Source organism: Arachis stenosperma, chromosome 4, assembly GCF_014773155.1.
Source record: "Arachis stenosperma cultivar V10309 chromosome 4, arast.V10309.gnm1.PFL2, whole genome shotgun sequence".
NCBI classification, from domain to species: Eukaryota; Viridiplantae; Streptophyta; class Magnoliopsida; order Fabales; family Fabaceae; genus Arachis; species Arachis stenosperma.
Window position 1 is genome coordinate 126,365,153 of NC_080380.1, and position 20,401 is coordinate 126,385,553.

The 20,401-nt window shown below is 35.6% G+C and overlaps 1 non-coding gene across 1 annotated transcript; it reads right to left on the reverse strand.

Annotated features, from left to right (window-relative positions):
- Positions 1-596: 596 nt before the first annotated feature.
- On the reverse strand, positions 597-704 carry LOC130978675 (small nucleolar RNA R71). The gene has a single exon (XR_009086294.1). It is a non-coding gene; the product is annotated as a small nucleolar RNA R71 (small nucleolar RNA).
- Positions 705-20,401: the final 19,697 nt, after the last annotated feature.

A 20,401-nucleotide genomic window follows, 5' to 3' on the forward strand; every position in this document is an offset into this window, starting at 1 on the left:
TCTCTATACTGTGACATAGAGGATTCCACATTTTCTAGTTCTCTTCTCTTTCATATGAGCAGGAGCAGAGACAAAGGCATTCTTGTTGAAGCTGATCCTGAACTTGAGAGGACCCTGAAGAGAAAGCTAAGAGAAGCCAAAGCACAACTCTCTTTAGAGGACCTGACCGAATTCTTCAAGGAAGAAGAACCCATGGCAGCCGAAAACAACAACAATGCCAACAATGCAAGGAAGGTGCTGGGTGACTTTACTACACCTACTCCTGATTTCTATGGGAGAAGCATCTCTATCCCTGCCATTGGAGCAAACAACTTTGAGCTTAAGCCTCAATTAGTTTCTCTAATGCAACAGAATTGCAAGTTCCATGGACTTCCAATGGAAGATCCTCATCAGTTTTTAGCTGAATTCTTGCAAATCTGTGACACAGTCAAGACTAATGGGGTTGACCCTGAGGTCTATAGACTGATGCTATTCCCTTTTGCTGTAAGAGACAGAGCTAGGATATGGTTGGACTCTCAACCTAAAGAAAGCCTGGACTCTTGGGAAAAGCTAGTCAATGCCTTCTTGGCAAAGTTCTTTCCACCACAAGATGGAGTAAGCTTAGAGTGGAAGTCCAAACCTTCAGACAGAAGGATGGAGAATCCCTCTATGAAGCTTGGGAAAGATACAAACAATTAATCAGAAAATGTCCTTCTGACATGCTTTCTGAATGGAGCATCATAGATATTTTCTATGATGGTCTCTCTGAACTATCCAAGATGTCCTTGGATAGCTCTGCTGGAGGATCTCTTCATCTGAAGAAGACGCCTACAGAGGCTCAAGAGCTAATTGAAATGGTTGCAAATAACCAATTCATGTACACTTCTGAAAGGAATCCTGTGAACCATGGGACTAGTCAGAAGAAAGGAGTTCTTGAGATTGACACTCTGAATGCCATTTTGGCTCAGAATAAAATATTGACTCAACAAGTCAATTTGATTTCTCAAAGTCTGTCTGGAATGCAAAATGCACCAAGCAGTACTAAGGAAGCTTCATCTGAGGAAGAAGCCTATGATCCTGAGAACCCTTCAATGGAAGAGGTGAATTACCTAGGAGAACCCTATGGAAACACCTACAATTCTTCATGGAGAAATCACCCCAATTTCTCATGGAAGACTCAAGAGAGACCTCAACAAGGTTTCAATAACAGTAATGGTGGAAGAAACAGGTTTAGCAATGGCAAGCCTTTTCCATCATCTTCTCAGCAACAGACAGAGAGTTCTAAGCAGAATACTTCTGACTTAGCAACAATGGTCTCTGATCTAATAAAGACCACTCAAAGTTTCATGAATGAAACAAGGTCCTCCATCAGAAATTTGGAAGGACAAGTGGGTCAGCTGAGCAAGAAAGTTACTGAACTCCCTCCTAGCACTCTCCCAAGTAATACAGAAGAAAATCCAAAAGGAGAGTGCAAAGCCATAGACATGGCCGAATATGGAGGAAAGAGAGGAGGAGGACGCCACTGAGGAAGACCTCAGTGGGCGTGTACCAATCTCCTCTGAGTTCCTCAATGAGGAACAATGGGAATCTGAGGCTCAAGATGAGACCATAGAGATTCCATTGGACTTACTTCTGCCATTCATGAGCTCTGATGAGTATTCTTCCTCTGAAGAGGATGAGTATGTTACTGAAGAGCAAGTTGCTAATACCTTGGAGCAATCATGAAGCTAAATGACAAGTTATTTGGAAATGAGACTTGGGAGGATGAACCTCCCTTGCTCACCAAAGAACTGGATGACTTGTCTAGGCAGAAACTGCCTCAAAAGAGGCAGGATCCTGGGAAGTTTTCTATACCTTGTACCATAGGCACCATGACCTTCAAGAAGGCCTTGTGTGACTTAGGGTCAAGTGTAAACCTCATGCCCCTCTCTGTAATGGAGAAATTAGGGATCCTTGAGGTGCAAGCTGCAAGAATCTCATTAGAGATGGCAGACAATTCAAGAAAACAAGCTCATGGACTTGTAGAGAATGTTTTGGTGAAGATTGAGGACCATTACATCCCTACTGATTTCATAGTCCTAGAGACTGGGAAGTGCATGGATGAATCAATCATCCTTGGCAGACCCTTCCTAGCCACAGCAAGGCTGTGATTGATGTTGATAGAGGAGAGTTGATCATTCAAGTGAATGAAGAATCCTTGGTGTTTAAGGCCCAAAGACATCCCTCTATCATCATGGAGAGGAAGCATGAAGAGCTTCTCTCAAAACAGAGCCAAGCAGAGCCCCCACAGTCAAACTTTAAGTTTGGTGTTGGGAGGCCACAACCAAACTCTAAGTTTGGTGTTGAACCCCCACATTCAAACTCTAAGTTTGGTGTTGGGAGGTTCCAACACGGTTCTGAGTATTTCTGAGGCTCCATGAGAGTCCTCTGTCAAGCTAATGACATTAAAGAAGCGCTTGTTGGGAGGCAACCCAATGTTTTATAGTTAACTATTTTCTTTTGTTATTTTATCTTTTTTGTAGGTTGATGATCATAAGAAGTCACAAAAACAATGAAAAAAGCAAAACAGAATGAAAACAGGAAGAAAACAGCACACCCTGGAGGAAGAAGAAGCTGGCGTTCAAACGCCAGTAATGCTAGCTGTTGGGCGTTTAACGCCCAGTCTGGCACCATTCTGGGCGTTTAACGCCAGAAAGGGGCACCAGACTGGCGTTAAACGCCAGTAAAGGGCAACAACCTGGCGTTAAACGCCAGAATGGGCACCAGCCCGGCGTTTAACGCCAGAAATAGCTCAAAACGTGATTTTGAGCAACATTTGGTGCAGGGATGACTTTTCCTTGACACCACAGGATCTGTGGACCCCACAGGACCCACCATCAATCTCTCTCTCTTCCCCCATTCACCAATCACCTCAATACCTCTTCCCCAAAAACCCTTCACCTATCAAATCCCATCTTTCTCTTCACCACTCACATCCATCCTTCATAAATCCCCACCAACCTCACCCTTCAAATTCAAACCACTTTCCCTCCCAAACCCACCCTCCATGGCCGAACCATTACCCCCCTCTCTCCTATATATACCCTTCTTTAACCCTTCATTTTCACACAACCTAAACACCCCTTCTTTCCCTTCTTGGCCGAACACACCACCTTCCCCCTCTTCCTCATTTCTTCTTCTTCTACTCTCTTCTTTCTTCTTTTGCTCGAGGACGAGCAAACATTTTAAGTTTGGTGTGGTAAAAGCGTTGCTTTTTCATAACCATATATGGCATCCAAGGCCGGAGAAACCTCTAAAAAGAGGAAAGGGAAGGCAAAGGCTTCCACCTCCGAGTCATGGGAGATGGATAGATTCCTCTCAAGGGTGCATCAAGTCCACTTCTATGAAGTTGTGGCCTTAAAGAAGGTGATCCCCGAGGTCCCCTTTTCACTCAAAAAGGGTGAATATCCGGAGATCCGCCATGAGATCCGAAGAAGAGGTTGGGAAGTACTCACCAACCCCATTCAACAAGTCGGAATCTTGATGGTTCAAGAGTTCTATGCCAATGCATGGATCACCAAGAACCATGACCAAAGTGTGAACCCGAATCCAAAGAATTATCTCACTATGGTTCGGGGGAAATACTTGGATTTTAGTCCGGAGAGTGTAAGGGTGGCGTTCAACTTGCCTATGATGCAAGGAGATGAGCATCCTTACACTAGAAGGATCAACTTTGATCAAAGGTTGGACCAAGTCCTCACAACCATATGTGAAGAGGGCGCACAATGGAGGCAAGATTCAAGAGGAAAGCCGGTTCAATTGAGAAGGCATGACCTCAAGCCCGTGGCTAGAGGATGGTTAGAGTTCATACAACGCTCAATCATTCCCACTAGCAACCGGTCCGAAGTTACCATAGACCGGGCCATCATGATTCATAGCATCATGATTGGAGAAGAAGTAGAAGTTCATGAGGTTATAGCTCAAGAACTCTACAAGGTGGCGGACAAGACCTCCACTTTGGCAAGGCTAGCCTTTCCTCATCTCATCTGTCACCTCTGTTATTCAGTTGGAGTTGACATAGAGGGAGATACCCCCATTGATGAGGACAAGCCCATCACCAAGAAAAGGATGGAGTACACAAGAGACCCCTCTCACCATGAGATCCCTGAGATTCCTCAAGGGATGCACTTTCCTCCACAAAATTATTGGGAGCAATTAAACACCTCCCTAGGAGAATTGAGTTCCAACATGGGACAACTAAGGGTGGAGCATCAAGAACACTCCATTCTCCTCCATGAAATTAGAGAAGACCAAAGAAACATGAGGGAGGAGCAACAAAGACAAGGAAGAGACATTGAGGAGCTCAAGCACTCCATAGGATCTTCAAGAGCAAGAAAGAGCCGCCATCACTAAGGTGGACCTGTTCCTTGATTTCCTTGTTCTTTATGCTTCTGTTTTTCGATTTTTATGCTTTATGTTTATCCATGTTTGTGTCTTATGATCATTAGTGTCTTAGTGTCTATGCCTTAAAGTTATGAATGTCCTATGAATCCATCACCTCTCTTAAATAAAAACGTGCTTAATTGAAAAGGAAAGAATTGCATGAATTCTGAATTTTATAATAGTTTAATTATTTTGATGTGGTGGCAACACTTTTATTCTCTGAATGTATGCTTGAACAATGCATATGTCTTTTGAACTTGTGGTTCATGAATGTTGGCTCTTGAAAGAATGATGAAAAAGGAGACATGTTACTGAGGATCTGAAAAATCATTAAAAATGATTCTTGAAGCAAGAAAAAGCAAAAAAAAAAAGAGAAAAAGCAAACGAAAAAAAAAAGAGAAAAAAAGAAAGAAATAAAGTTGTGATCCAAGGCAAATAAGAGTGTGCTTAAGAACCCTGGACACCTCTAATTGGGGACTTTAGCAAAGCTGAGTCACAATCTGAAAAGGTTCACCCAATTATGTGTCTGTGGCATGTATGTATCCGGTGGTAATACTGGAAGACAGAGTGCTTTGGGCCACGGCCAAGACTCAATAAATAGCTATGTTCAAGAATCATCATACTTTACTAGGAGAATCACTAACACTATCTGGATTCTGAGTTCCTAAAGAAGCCAATCATTCTGAATTACAAAGGATAGAGTGAGATGCCAAAACTATTCAGAGACAAAAAGATAAAAGCCCCGCTCATCTAATTAATACTGATCTTCATAGATGTTTTTGGAGTTCATTGCATATTCTCTACTTTTTATCTTATTTGATCTTCAGTTGCTTGGGGACAAGCAACAATTTAAGTTTGGTGTTGTGATGAGCGGATAATTTGTATGCTTTTTGGCATTGTTTTTAGTATGTTTTTAGTATCCTTTAGTTAGTTTTTAGTATATTTTTATTAGTTTTTAGTTAAAATTCACTTTTCTGGACTTTACTATGAGTTTGTGTGTTTTTCTGTGATTTCAGGTATTTTCTGGCTGAAATTGAGGGATCTGAGCAAAAATCTGATCCAGAGACTCAAAAGGACTGCAGATGCTGTTGGATTCTGACCTCCCTGCACTCGAAGTGGATTTTCTGGAGCTACAGAAGCCCAATTGCCGCGCTCTCAACGGCGTTGGAAAGTAGACATCCTGGGCTTTCCAGCAATATATAATAGTCTATACTTTGCCCAAGATTTGATGGCCCAAACCGGCGTTCAAAGTCACCTCAAGAAATTCCAGCGTTAAACGCCGGAACTGGCACCTAATTGGGAGTTAAACGCCCAAACTGGCACTAAAGCTGGCGTTTAACTCCAAGGAGAGTCTCTACACGAAATTTCTTCATTGCTCAGCCCAAACACACACCAAGTGGGCCCGGAAGTGGATTTTTATGTCATTTACTCATCTATGTACTAGTTTTCTATAAGTAGGACCTTTTACTATTGTAAGAGAGAGCTTTTTGACATCTAGGACTTTTGGTAGCTATCTTTGTTTGATGCTATCTTAGACCTTTGGGAGGCTGGCCATTCGGCCATGCCTAGACCTTGTTCTTATGTATTTTCAACGGTGGAGTTTCTACACACCATAGATTAAGGTGTGGAGCTCTGCTGTACCTCGAGTATTAATGCAATTACTATTGTTCTTCCATTCAATTCCGCTTGTTCTTTGTCCAAGATATCACTTGTTCTTCAACATGATGAAGGTGATGATTGACGCCCATCACCATTCTCACCCATGAACAAGGTGACTGATAACCATTCTTGTTCTACAAGCATCTGAGGCTTAGTGAATATCTCTTGGATTCCTGATTGCACGATGCATGGTTGATCGCCTGACAACCGAGTGCTCGCCTGACAAACGAGCCAACCATTCCGTGAGATCAGAGTCTTCGTGGTATAGGCGAGAACTGATGGCAGCATTCAAGAGAATCCGGAAGGTCTAACCTTGTCTGTGGTATTCTGAGTAGGATTCAATGATTGAATGACTGTGACGTGCTTCAAACCTGTAACCTACTGGGCGTTAGTGACAGACGCAAAAGAGTGATTCTATTCCGGTAGGGGAGGGAACCAAACCGGTGATTGGCAGTACTGTGACAGAGTGCGTGCATTAGCTTTCACTGCGCGGATGGGAGGTAGCTGCTGACAACAGTGAAACCCTACACGAGCTTGCCATGGAAAGGAGTAAGAAGGATTGGATGAAGGCAGTAGGAAAGCAGAGAGACGGAAGGGAAGGCATCTTCATACACTTGTCTGAAGCTCTTACACCAATGATATACATAAGTATCACTATCTTTATCTTTATATTATTTTCGTTCATCATCATATACATTTGAGTTTGCCTGACTAAGATTTACAAGATGACCATAGCTTGCTTCAATGCTAACAATCTCCGTGGGATCGACCCTTACTCACGTAAGGTATTACTTGGACGACCCAGTGCACTTGCTGGTTAGTTGTGTGAAGTTGTAGTATTCACAATTTTGCCGCACCAGGCATACAGAACAGCATTCAAGACCCCTATAGGGACCTCTCCATACCAGCTTGTGTATGGAAAGGCATGTCACTTGCCAGTGGAACTGGAACACAAGGCCTATTGGGCAACCAAATTCCTAAACCTTGATGCCAAATTAGCTGGAGAAAAACGATTGCTTCAGTTAAATGAGCTAGAGGAATTTAGACTCAATGCTTTCGAGAATGCAAAAATTTACAAAGAGAAAGCAAAAAGATGGCATGATAAGAAATTGTCATCCAGAGTCTTTGAGCCAGGGCAGAAAGTTCTGCTATTTAATTCCAGGCTCAAAATATTCCCCGGGAAATTAAAATCCCGGTGGAGAGGTCCATATGTGATTACAAGCGTATAACCATATGGATACGTAGAGCTTCAGGATAATGAATCCAACAAAAAGTTCATTGTTAATGGACAGAGAATTAAACATTATCTTGAAAGTAACTTCGAGCAAGAATGCTCGAAACTGAGACTTAATTAGAACTCAGTGGTAGTCTAGCTAAAGACAATAAAGAAGCGCTTGCTGGGAGGCAACCCAGCCATTTACAAAGTTTATTTACTAATTAAATAAATTTTCTTTTTTTACAGGTATGTGTCCAAGTATCTTCAAAGGGTAAAAATAGCAATTGATTGAATTTACAGAGTTACAGGGAAATTTGGAAGCTCACTGGCGTGAAAAAGCCAGTAAGAAAGATTTTGGGCGTTGAACGCCCAAAAGAAGCACCCACTGGGCGTTCAACGCCAGTAAGGGTAGCCATCTGGGCGTTAAACGCCAGAAAGGAGCATCTTCTGGGCGTTGAACGCCAGAAAAAAAGCACCTTCTGGGCGTTTAACGCCAGAGTGTTAGCATCCTGGGCGTTCAGAAAAACGCCCAGTGACAAAGGACTTCCTGGCGTTCAACGCCAGAAAGAAGCATCAGCTGGGCGTTGAACGCCTAGGAGAAGCAGCATTTGGGCGTTAAACGCCCAAAACATGCATCGTTTGGGCGTTTAACGCCAGGATGGTGGGGAGGAGGTAAAATTCGTTTTTCTTTACAATTTTTCTAAATTTTTATGTTTCAATTCATGGTTTCTTGCATAAACATGTTTCAAAATGTCATTCTTCAAAATCAAATTAGTTTTCTAAGAACCCTAATTTCTAAAATCCCTTTTTCAAAAATATCAAATGTATCTTAATTCATAAACACAAATCTTTTTCCAATCCAATTCTTTTTCAAATATTTTTAATTTCTTCTCATATATTTTTCAACTCATCTTATCTTTTTTCGAAACTGCCTCTCCTTCTACTCCTCTCCTTTCCTTTCTTTTGCTTGAGGCCAAGCAAACCTCTAAGTTTGGTGTGATTTGCCATGATCACTGAGTTAAAACTCATTAAGATCATGGCACCTAAGAGAACAGGAAGAGCAAGGATGTGAACTTAAGGGAGCTGAAGCGTCAGAAATTAATTCTTGAAGGCACCCCACAGACTAGAGGAACATCCACTTCCCAAAATACAGGTTGTTAAGTTCTAATTCTAGCTTTAACTCTGTGATAGTATTATTATAGGATTTTACCTTATAAGTTATATAGGAGTAGTAGTAATTAGCATATCTATTTTGGCTTTATTTCCAATTAAGTTATAACTTATTTTTCTCATCATCATCAAACATGAATAAAATAGTAGATTTGTAGAATAAAGAGGCAATTTAATTTTTTCGAGTTCTTAATAAGGAAAATTCTAATTATTTATATGTGGTGGCAATACTTTTTGTCTTCTGAATGAATGCTTGAACAGTGCATATTTTTGATATTGAATTTTATGAATGTTAAAATTGTTGGCTCCTGAAAGAATGATGAACAAGAGAAATGTTATTGATGATCTGAAAAATCATGAAATTGATTCTTGAAGCAAGAAAAAGCAGTGAAAAAAAAAATATTTCTTGCGAAAAAAAAAACATAATAATATTTGGATCAAAAGGAATAAAAGCCAAACAGCCCTTAAAACCAAAAGGCAAGGGTGTAAAGGATCCAAGGCTTTGAGCATCAATGGATAGGAGGGCCCAAGGAAATCAAATCCAGGCCTAAGCGGCTAAATCAAGCTGTCCCTAACCATGTGCTTGTGGCATGCAGGTCCAAGTGAAAAGCTTGAGACTGAGTGGTTAAAGTCGTGATCCAAAGCAAAAGAGTGTGCTTAAGAACTCTGGACACCTCTAATTGGGGACTCTAGCAAAGCTGAGTCACAATCTGAAAAGGTTCACCCAATTATGTGTCTGTGGCATTTATGTATCCGGTGGTAATACTGGAAAATAAAGTGCTTAGGGCCACGGCCAAGACTCATAAAGTAGCTGTGTTCAAGAATCAACATACTAAACTAGGAGAATCAATAATACTATCTGAATTCTGAGTTCCTATGGATGCCAACCATTCTGAATTTCAAAGGATAAAGTGAGATGCCAAAACTATTCAGAAGCAAAAAGCTACTAGCCCCGCTCATCTAATTAGAATCTGAGCTTCACTTGAAACTCTGAGATATTATTGTTTCTTAATTTCTTTTCATCCTATTTTATTTATCTAGTTGCTTGAGGACAAGCAACAGTTTAAGTTTGGTGTTGTGATGAGCGGATATTTTATACGTTTTTTGGGGGTAATTTCATGTAGATTTTAGCATGTTTTAATTAGTTTTTAGTTAAATATTATTAGTTTTTAGGCAAAAATCATATTTCTGGACTTTACTATGAGTGTGTGTATTCTTCTGTGATTTCAGGTATTTTCTGGCTGAAATTGAGGAAGCTGAGCAAAAATCTGACTTAGGCTGAAAAAGGACTGTTGATGCTGTTGGATCCTGACCTCCCTGCACTCAAAATGGATTTTCTGGAGCTACAGGAGTCCAATTGGCGCGCTCTCAACAGCGTTGGAAAGTAGACATCCAGGGCTTTCCAGCAATATATAATAGTCCATACTTTGCGCGAAGATAGACGACGTAACTTGGCGTTGAACGCCAAGTACATGCTGCTGTCTGGAGTTAAACGCCAGAAAAACGTCATGATCCGGAGTTGAACGCCCAGAACACGTCATAACCTGGAGTTTAACGCCAAGAAAGGCCTCTACTCGTGGATAGCTTTAGTCTCAGCCCCAGCACACACCAAGTGGGCCCCAGAAGTGGATTTCTGCACCAATTATCTTAGTTTACTCATATTCTGTAAACCTAGGTTACTAGTTTACTATTTAAACAACTTTTAGAGACTTATTCTGTACCTCATGACATTTTCAGATCTGAATTACATACTTTTTGACGGCATGAGTCTCTAAACTCCATTGTTGGGGGTGAGGAGCTCTGCAGCGTCTCGATGAACTAATACAATTCCGTTATTTTCCATTCAAACACGCTTGTTCTTATCTAAGATGTTCATTCGCGCTTAATTGTGGAGAAGGTGATGATCTGTGACACTCATCACCTTCCCCAAACCATGAACGTGTGCCTGACAAACACCTCCGTTCTACATCAGACTGAATGAGTATCTCTTAGATTCATTACGCAGAATCTTCGTGGTATAAGCCGGATTGATGGCGGCATTCATGAGAATCCGGAAAGTCTAAACCTTGTCTGTAGATTGAATGACTGTGACGAGCTTCAAACTCCTGAAGGCTGGGCGTTAGTGACAGACGCAAAAGAATCAATGGATTCTATTCCAACCCGATTGAGAACCGACAGATGATTAGCCGTGCTGTGACAGAGCATAGGAACGTTTTCACTGAGAGGATGGGAGGTAGCCATTGACAACGGTGACACCCTACATAGAGCTTGCCATGGAAGGGACTTTTCGTGTGTTGAAGGAATTCAAGGAAGAGTTGAAGTTCAAAGGACAAAGCATCTCCAAAACTCCAACATCTTTCTCATTACTGCACAACAAGTAACACTGTTATTCTCTTTTATTTTTATAATCAAATCTAGTAATTTCACTTTTAATCCTATTGGCCTCCTGACTAAGATTAATAAAATAAATATAGCTTGCTTCAAACCAATAATCTCCGTGGGATCGACCCTTACTCACGTAAGGTATTACTTGGACGACCCAGTGCACTTGCTGGTTAGTTGTGCGGATTACAAATTCGTGCACCACCCCCACACTTTTAAGATAATTTAAATTAGGTGTCCTTCCTTTCCAAATTTCATAAGGAGAAACCTTTCTATGTCTTGATGGTATCCTATTATGGATATGACATGATGTCAATAATGCTTCACCCCACAAATTGTAAGGCAATTTTGCATTTAGTAACATTGAATTAACCATATCCACTAAGGTACGGTTCTTTCTTTCCGCCAAACCATTTTGTTGCGGAGTATATGGAGCGGAAGATTCATGCACAATACCATGTAATTCACAAAAGTGATCAAATTCATTAGAAAAATATTCTCCACCTCGATCACTACGAAGAACTTTTATTTTCTTATCATGCATATTTTCTACTTCCATTTTATATTTCTTAAACATTTCAAAAGATTCATCTTTATTTCTAAGCAAATACACATAAGTAAATCTAGAACAATCATCAATGAAGGTTATAAAGTATCTTTTTCCTCCTCTAGTAATATTGCAATTTAGCTCACAAATATCACTATGAATCAATTCTAATAAATGTGTATTTCTTTCAACCTTAGGAAAAGGTTTCTTAGTAATTTTAGATTGTATGCAAATATCACATTTCTTACTAAAATCCTTGTTACTAAGATCAATATAGTTATTCTTTTGCATATATTCAATTGATTTGTAATTTAAGTGTGCTAATCTACTATGCCATAAATCACAAGAATCAACAACATACAAGGAAACATTCACTTTATTAATACTAAGTTTAAACATGCCTTCAGTACAATATCCTTTTCCTATGAATACATCATTCTTAAGCAAGATCACTTTATCGGATTCCATAACAACTTTGAATCCTTTCTTACACAAGAGACTAACAGAAACTAAATTTTTTCTCAAATCTGGAACATGAAGTACATTTATTAAACTTAATTTCTTTCCAGATGTAAAATTTAATTCCACACTTCCTTGACCACAAACTTTGGCTGAGTTGTCATTGCCCATCAAGACTTCTCTATTGTTCACTTTTTTATATGTTTTGAATTGGTTGTGATCATTGCAAACGTGAACAGTAGCCCCAGAATCTAACCACCACTCAAGTGATTTTCCTTGTGTTGCTATGTTGACTTCTGTAACCATGCCAATATGCATGTTTTGTACTTTTTCTACAACCATAGCAATTAGATCATTTTCTTCCACTAAGTTGGTCTTTGGTACTTCCCTTTTCAGAAGTCTACATTCTTTGATATAGTGTCCTTTCTTGTGACAATGATAACACTCTCTTTGTCTCTTCTTATCTTGCTTTGAATCTTTAGAGAACTTTCTTTTCTTCTTATTAGTGTTGTTTTCACCAATATGATTCACTTTAGAACTTTGAGAAAGATACACAGCATCACGTTTTCGAGTTTCCTCCTCTATACGTATATGCCTTAGTAATTTCTCAATTGTAAAGTCCTCACCAAGATGTAAAAGTTTCTTCCTATAACCATTCCAAGATGAAGACAATTTTGAAATAATTGCTCCAACTTGTAATGATTCAGGGATCACCACTTGTAGATCACGAAGTCTACTTACAAGGATTTGTAATTCATGAATTTGATCCATGACAGGCATAGTATCATTCATAATAAATTCAAAATATTTCATCATAATAAACTTATCTGTTCCTTGTCGTTCGGTATTGTACTTTTCTTCCAAAGATTTTCAAATCTCTAATGGTGATTGAATTGACATGTAGAAATCATAGAGTCGGTCGGATAAAGTATTGAGAATATGACCTCGACATGCAAAAGTATCTTCATCACATTTCTTTTTCAATTGAACAATCTTTTCTTTCTCTTCCGGTGTGGAATTTTCAGCGGCATCGGCAATTGGTGTAGTCTTTGGGTCAATCACATATGCAAGATTGAGAACTGAAAGAAGAAACATCATCTTGTCTTTCCAACGGTTGAAGTTCGTTCCATCAAAGCGATCTAATTTGACAAACTCTTTATTCATGACCTTGAACGTAGTGTTTTGATCTTGTGCCATCTTCAAGAAGGATCTCTCTAAAATTGTTGGGTATATGAAGATGGTAAGATGACAAAATCTTATATTTGTGTAGTGGTTTCAAGGCACGATTAGATCGCTTTCTTTAGAGAGATATTTGTCCCCACACTTATTTGCTATAGGGTTGATGACAATACTCTCCCAGGATACAATGAAACCTAAGAATTTCTTAATTAGCAATAGTAAGAAATTCTCAACTCTCTTGAACAAAGAAAATCTCTTAATAGTAGTGTAAATTGTATGCTTAGTACTTCATATCTGAAATAGTGGACAATGACTTATTTATACATATTGCACGTAGCAATTATGATTAGTTATGTATACAAATGGTTGTGTCATTTCTATTGCCAATAGATACAATGTTTTGAACATATACAACTCTTAAAGAGTTGTGTCCCTTTAGCCAATAGACACAATGTTTTGAACATACACAATCCTTAAAAGGTTGTGTCCCTTCAACCAAATAGTACAAAACGGTTAGTAACCATTTATTAATATTAATAATATTAATAATAATATTAATAATATTAATTAATCAAATTTATAAATACCCTTCATTTTATTTATTTGGATAAATTACCCGAAATTTTAGTTTCGAAATACAAAATTTAATTTCAATCTCTTTAGTACCTCCAAAAAATAAAAACAAAAGTGACTGAAATTTAACTTTAATGACATTTTTTCAAATATACTCTCATTTAATTTTTTTAAATTCAAAATATATCTTTTAATCTTTATATTTATTTTAAGACAAATTATTCCTTATAAATATTACATAGAAAACACACGTGACTGTTTAACGAGACAGCAGCCGCATGTAACACCTCCTCTCACCATAAGCATTGTCCCTTCAAGAGACACTTGTCCATCTAATATTCCTCGAGCAATAATCTATATATAATGATGTCTTTCTTCAATCTATACAGAAGATTTTGCCTTATTTTAAATCAACCACGATATTTAGACATAATTTAATTTAATATATTTTACACTAAATATAATACATAAACTTAATTTAGTCTCAATTTTTCTGTCCATCTCTCTCAATCAGTGTCTCTGAGGTTTCCTTCCAAATGCAAGTTATATGAATACTAGAAGTAGCTCCCAATGTGTAGCATCAAATTAAAGCTCTTCATCATTTGGTATTAAAAAATTTAATTTGAATTTAATTTCACTTGACAAAATGGACCACCTTCTAACTGCACTTACAGGTATCTAAGACATTTTGATTTTTATTTTCTAACTGCCCAATATGTAAGCAATCTTAATCTTATCATGTTTGAAAAAGAAAAAGAAAAAGGAGGTAGAGAGAGAGAGAGAACTTGAGATATTTTGTAATCAATGTGAGAGTGATAGGAAAGTACACAAGTATTCATAGTAGAGGCTTGCACTACGAGAAGCTTAGGTAATCCTAACCGCCACTGCCAGGTGGCGTAACTGCTTTTAACAACCTAACTGATTCTAACAGCTTCTATAACTAACTATTTGTTCACCCTTTCAATGCTTAAATGACATTCCTCCTTCTAGTATTTAACACAATCAACAAAATTAGACTCCTAAAAGAAGCAATATATTAACCCACTATCTTATCAAAATTTGACTTTAGATATATGCAAATTGGTTGTCGCATTATCAAAATCCCAAGTAAACAACCACAAGATTTGTGAGAGCTACACTAAAGGTGGCAAAAATGTTAATATGGAAAGGTTTGCATATACTAACTATTATTATCCTTCAATTGGCATTAATTGAATTCAACCCAACTCAATTCGTCTTGACAAATTAACTAATCAAATTATAAAAATTTTGTCCAGAGTTTATTATACTGACTAACATGCAATAATAATTCTAGTAAGTTAACCCAGAAGATGTGAACATTTAGCTAGAGTTTATATTAAGAGTAATTATCCAAATCAGTCCCCAAGGATTTTAGAATCGGACATTTTAGTCCCCAAAGAAAATTAATACACAGATCAATCCCTAAAGATTTACTCCGGCAGACAAATCAGTCCCCAGTTCATTTTCCGACAGAGTAATTACTCAGATCAGTCCCCAAAGATTTTAAAAATGGACATTTTAGTCCCTAAAAAAAACTAATGTACAAATCAATCCTCAACGTTTTTCTCTATTAGACATAATAGTCTTCCGTTTAAAAATAAAATAAAATAACATTATTATTATTATTAATTGCACAATAATACTGTACTATATTTTTTGGACAAAAATAATAATAAATTTATTCATTAAATTCTTATATATATATATATATATATATATATATATATATATATATATATATATAGTCACTCAATAATAATAATAATAATAATAATAATAATAATAATAAATATTAGAGATTATTTTACAAAAAATTTAACGTTAAAACTATTTGATATTTTTGTATTTAATATAATCAAAAGGTGTTCTATGTAAAAAAAATATGTTTATATTAAAAAATATATATTAAAAGAAAATATTTTAATTTAGATTTATATTAAATACATATTTTTTTAATACAAACATATTTTTTAAAATAGTACATCTTTTGATTATATTAAATACAAAAATATCAAATTATTTTAACTTTAAATTTCTTGTAAAATAATCTCTAATAATTTTATTTATTTATTATTATTATTATTATTATTATTATTATTATTATTAATTACAAAATAATATTGTACCATAATTTTTTGTATTTTCTAGATAAAAATAATAATAAATTTATTTATTAGATTCTTATATATATATATATATTCACTCAATAATAATAATAATAATAATCAATAAAATTATTAGAGATTATTTTACAAAAAATTTAAAATTAAAACCATTTGATATTTTTGTATTTAATATAATCAAAAGATGTACTATTTTAAAAAATATGTTTGTGTTTAAAAATATGTATTTAATATAAATTCAAATTAAAATCTTTCTTTTAATATATATTTTTTAATACAAATATATATATTTTTTTACAAAGGACATCTTTTGATTATATTAAATACAAAAATATCAAGTAGTTTTAACTTTGAATTTTTGTAAAATAATCTCTAATAATTTTATTATTATTATTATTATTATTATTATTATTATTATTATTATTATTATTATTATTATTGAGTGACTATATATATATAAGAACTTAATGAATAAATTTATTATTATTTTTGTCCAAAAAATACAAAAAATATAGCACAAATATTATTGTGCAATTAATAATAATAATTATTTTATTTTATTTTATTTTTGGATGGAGGACTATTATGTCTAATAGAGAGAAACGTTAGGAATTGATTTGTACATTAATTTTTCTTGGGGACTAAAATCTTTGGGGACTGATCTGGGTAATTATTCTGCCGGAAAATAAACTGAGAACTGATTTGTATGTCAGAGTAAATCTTTGAGGATTGATCTGTGTATTAATTTTTCTTGGGGACTAAAATATCCAATTCTAAAATCTTTGGGACTGATTTGGATAATTACTCTTATATTAATTAGCACACACTAAAACCATTTAATCATGTAGCACAAAGAATTTAAGACTCATCTTTGACAGTTCACTCTCAAGCCTCACTAAAATAACTCACTTATGACAAGAATATAGATATCATCATCCAATTAAAAGTGATAAAAGAATGACAAGCTCAAATTAAACAATTAAACAATAAATTCAACAATAACTCAATTAAACATCAATATATGAAATTTCTTCTCGTCTTTTTCTTCAACTGTTCCACTCTAACTTGTTCAAGTTAAAAATTTTTGACATTTTTCATTCTCTAATTTGTGAGAGTATATTGTAATATAAGGTACAAACTATCCAATATTCAGAGAATACAGAGGTCCAACTAAGATAATTATTCACTTATATTTTACTTTTTTTATTCACAATTTTATTTGTTATTATTTTTTTAGAAGATAATGACTCATTAATGTGTCAGTTATTTTTTATTCCTCTAAAATGTTTTCAGATTTAATGAGATACACATTTGGTGTTGTATATATATATATATATATATATATATATATATATATATATATATAAACAATTCAACAATTTGATAATGAGCAATTTAATTTTTACAGTCTTTACTTTCTATTTTTCTTTCTACTATGAACTTTATTATTTATCACATTATAAATGTTCACTCAAAATTAAAATTAAATTAAGCTCCTTGTTCTCCGAATTATTTTGTCGTATATATCATAATTTCTTTTCCCAAGGAGATAGAAAATTTTATTTATAGAAAACAGAAAAATAGATTGAAATATAATCAATAAAAAATATAGGCAAGGATTATCATGACATCCTAGACTTGTAAAGTTTTCCAAATGCGTTTGTCGTATTGGTCGTCTGAATGAAGATGCGTTGTGTGCTACTTGCTAGTTGTTCTAAATTTTTCTTTCAAGTTAATTTTAATTTTTGAAATTTAGTTTTGGAATAAGTTTGTTGTAGTTTTCAGGTTTAGTTGGGCATGCGTAAGTTTTTAATTATGAATAATATTAAATATTTAAGTATTTTTGTTAATTAAATTTAATTAAATTGATTTAACATCAACAAAAATTAATTATGAATAATATTATTTCAAGTTTTATTATTTAATTTAATTGAATGTGATTAATTAAAAAATTTAGATATATAACATTACTCTTTAATTAAATGATTATCACAATAATACTTTACAATCTAGAGTTAAAATATTCTTAATTATTAAAAGGAAAACCCCATGACATTGACAAGCATATATATGGTGATAGACCTCTTAATATATAGTATGTCTAACAATTCGTTTAATTTGAAAAAAAATAGAAATTTAAATGTAATTTTGTTTTAAAAATATATATCAAAAAATTTCTTTGTTTATAAAGTAAAAGAATAATACCTAGGAGGATTCATCATTTCCCGTTGACAATAAATCAATAGTAAACATAATAATGTGTGTGTATATATATACACCTTTAATTTAACATAAACATTTTTCTTTTCTGTTTGTTTATTTCATTATGTTAAATAAAATAGTAAGTTTAGGTTTGATTGGTAGAGTGTTCTAGAGAAGTATTTGTGTTTCTCAAAAATATAAGGACTTTAAATTATATTTGGCAAATAAAAAAAATATATGTTTATTTTTGTAGCTTTGAGAAATTAGGACGTTTTTAAAAGTTTCTAAAAAAAATTTTTAAAATTAGTTTTATTATTAAAATTAAAAAAATTATTATAAACACATACATATATACATATTTAGATTCACCTTTAATTAATTATTGATACCAATTTTTATTCATAATCAAAATATTAGGTAGTAAATATTATCACTTTCTTTTTATTTGATATAATGCCACTTTCTTTTCTAATATTGGTGGATGAAATTAAAACTTGTAACATGTCTACATAAAAGACAGGAAGAATATCATGATATAAAAGAATAAATTTCATTAGGAAGACAATGAGAAATCTAAATAATGTAAAGAGGTAAATACTAAATCGGTATTTAAAAGATTTTGACATTGACAAAATGGTATTTGATTTTTTCTTACTAACAAAATAATCTCTAAAAGATTTTAAAATTTGACAAGCGTGTTTTCGAACTCATCGAAGCACATTTCCAAGGAGAAAGATGCTGAGGTGGTCATCGAAAAATCCAAGGTAGAATTTTTAATTAATTACCCAGGCCGAAAAATCCAAAATCCCCCAACCCTAACCCCCCTTTCCCAGCGCACCCTCTCACTCATGAATTGCCCTAAACCTGAAAATCTTTATGAACCCTATTCTAATAAAAGATCTCCCCTTTTTTATCACACTCTCTCACTCTTTAAATCATAAATAATAAATTGTCCTAAATTTTTAGATTAATTTGCAATTCAAAAAGCAGAGGAGGCAGATTTAGACAAGGCCAGAAGCAAGAAGCAAATTCATATACAATAATCAAAATAAAATAAAATAAAGCTTAATACAGACACCACTGAAGCAAGAAGCAGATTTAGACAAGGCCAGAAGAAGAACACGAGAGACAGTGGAGACAAGGCATGACGGAGCCAAGATGGAACACAGACAAAGGAGACAAGACAGCAACTAGGGGCGAGCAGCAAGCAGATACAAGCAGCAACTGGCAGTGAACAGCGAGCAGAGGTGACGGAGACGAGGTCGATGAGTGAGATGCTGCTATTATGTGTGTCTATTTTTATGTTCGATCACAAGGAGGGAAGCACGCAACCGCGAAGCACAACAGTGAAGGTTGAAGGTGACCGCCTCGTGTCAGAGGAGACAGACGACGCTGGTAGACGTAGAAGATCCGACAACAAGATGGAGACCATACAATATTGGTGACACTGCTCTGTAAAACTTAGAAGGTTGAGCTCTATTTTTGGGGAGAGTGAATTGAGAGTGTAAGATAGTGCATTGGAAAGGGGGGATTGGGGTTCCAAAGGGCAAGGAAAGGGGATTAAGGTCAGAAGGGAGATTTTGGATTGGGGAGGGGGAAGTGCGTTTGGGAAGGGGGATTAGGGTTAGGGAAGGGGAGGGAGGGGTTAGGGTTGGAGGGGGAGAATGACTTCAGGAAGGGGAAAGGGGAAGTACGTTGGGAAGGGGGAAGAATTAGGGTTGGGGAGAATTTTTGCCATGTCATCAAAATGTAGTGGCCATGTCAGTATTGTTCTTGCCGAAGATTTTCTCTAGTGAGCTCGGAGACACATTTGTCAAAATTTAAAATCTTTTAGAGACCATTTTGTCAATAACAAAAGTTAGATACCATTTTATCAGCACCAGAATCTTTCAGGTACCGATTTGATATTTACCTCTAATGTAAATAATGGACTATGGATTTAGTCTAAATACATATAAAAAGTAAAAAATATTCTATAAATGATCTAAATAAAAAAATTCACTCAATTATTCTAAAAAAATAACCATCTCAAACCTTAATTTATCAAAGTATTTCACTCCAATACACTCTTTTTTTCCAATCAGCTACTATTCCTACCTTTATCAATAATCATTAGGCATGGTAAAAATTCCTGGCGGGGTGGGTATCCGCGGGGATTTACCCGCTGGGGAGCAGGTATGGGGGTGATTTTTACCCGTGGAGACGGGGAACGGGTCACCGTATAATAAATAAGGCGGGGGCGGGGGTAGAGGTCCCCGCCCCGTGAAAACCCGTTAAATCCCTGTTTATATGAAATGACAAAAATGCCCCTACTATATATATGATATGTGAACCATCTTTCAAGAACCCTAGCCGTCACATATGCTTTCCAAGAATCCCAGCCTTCCCTGCTTCAGAGACAGAGAGTGAGAGTCGAGTCGAGTCGAGTCTCCTCTCCTCTCCTCTCCTCTCCTCTCCTCCTCAAAGCTC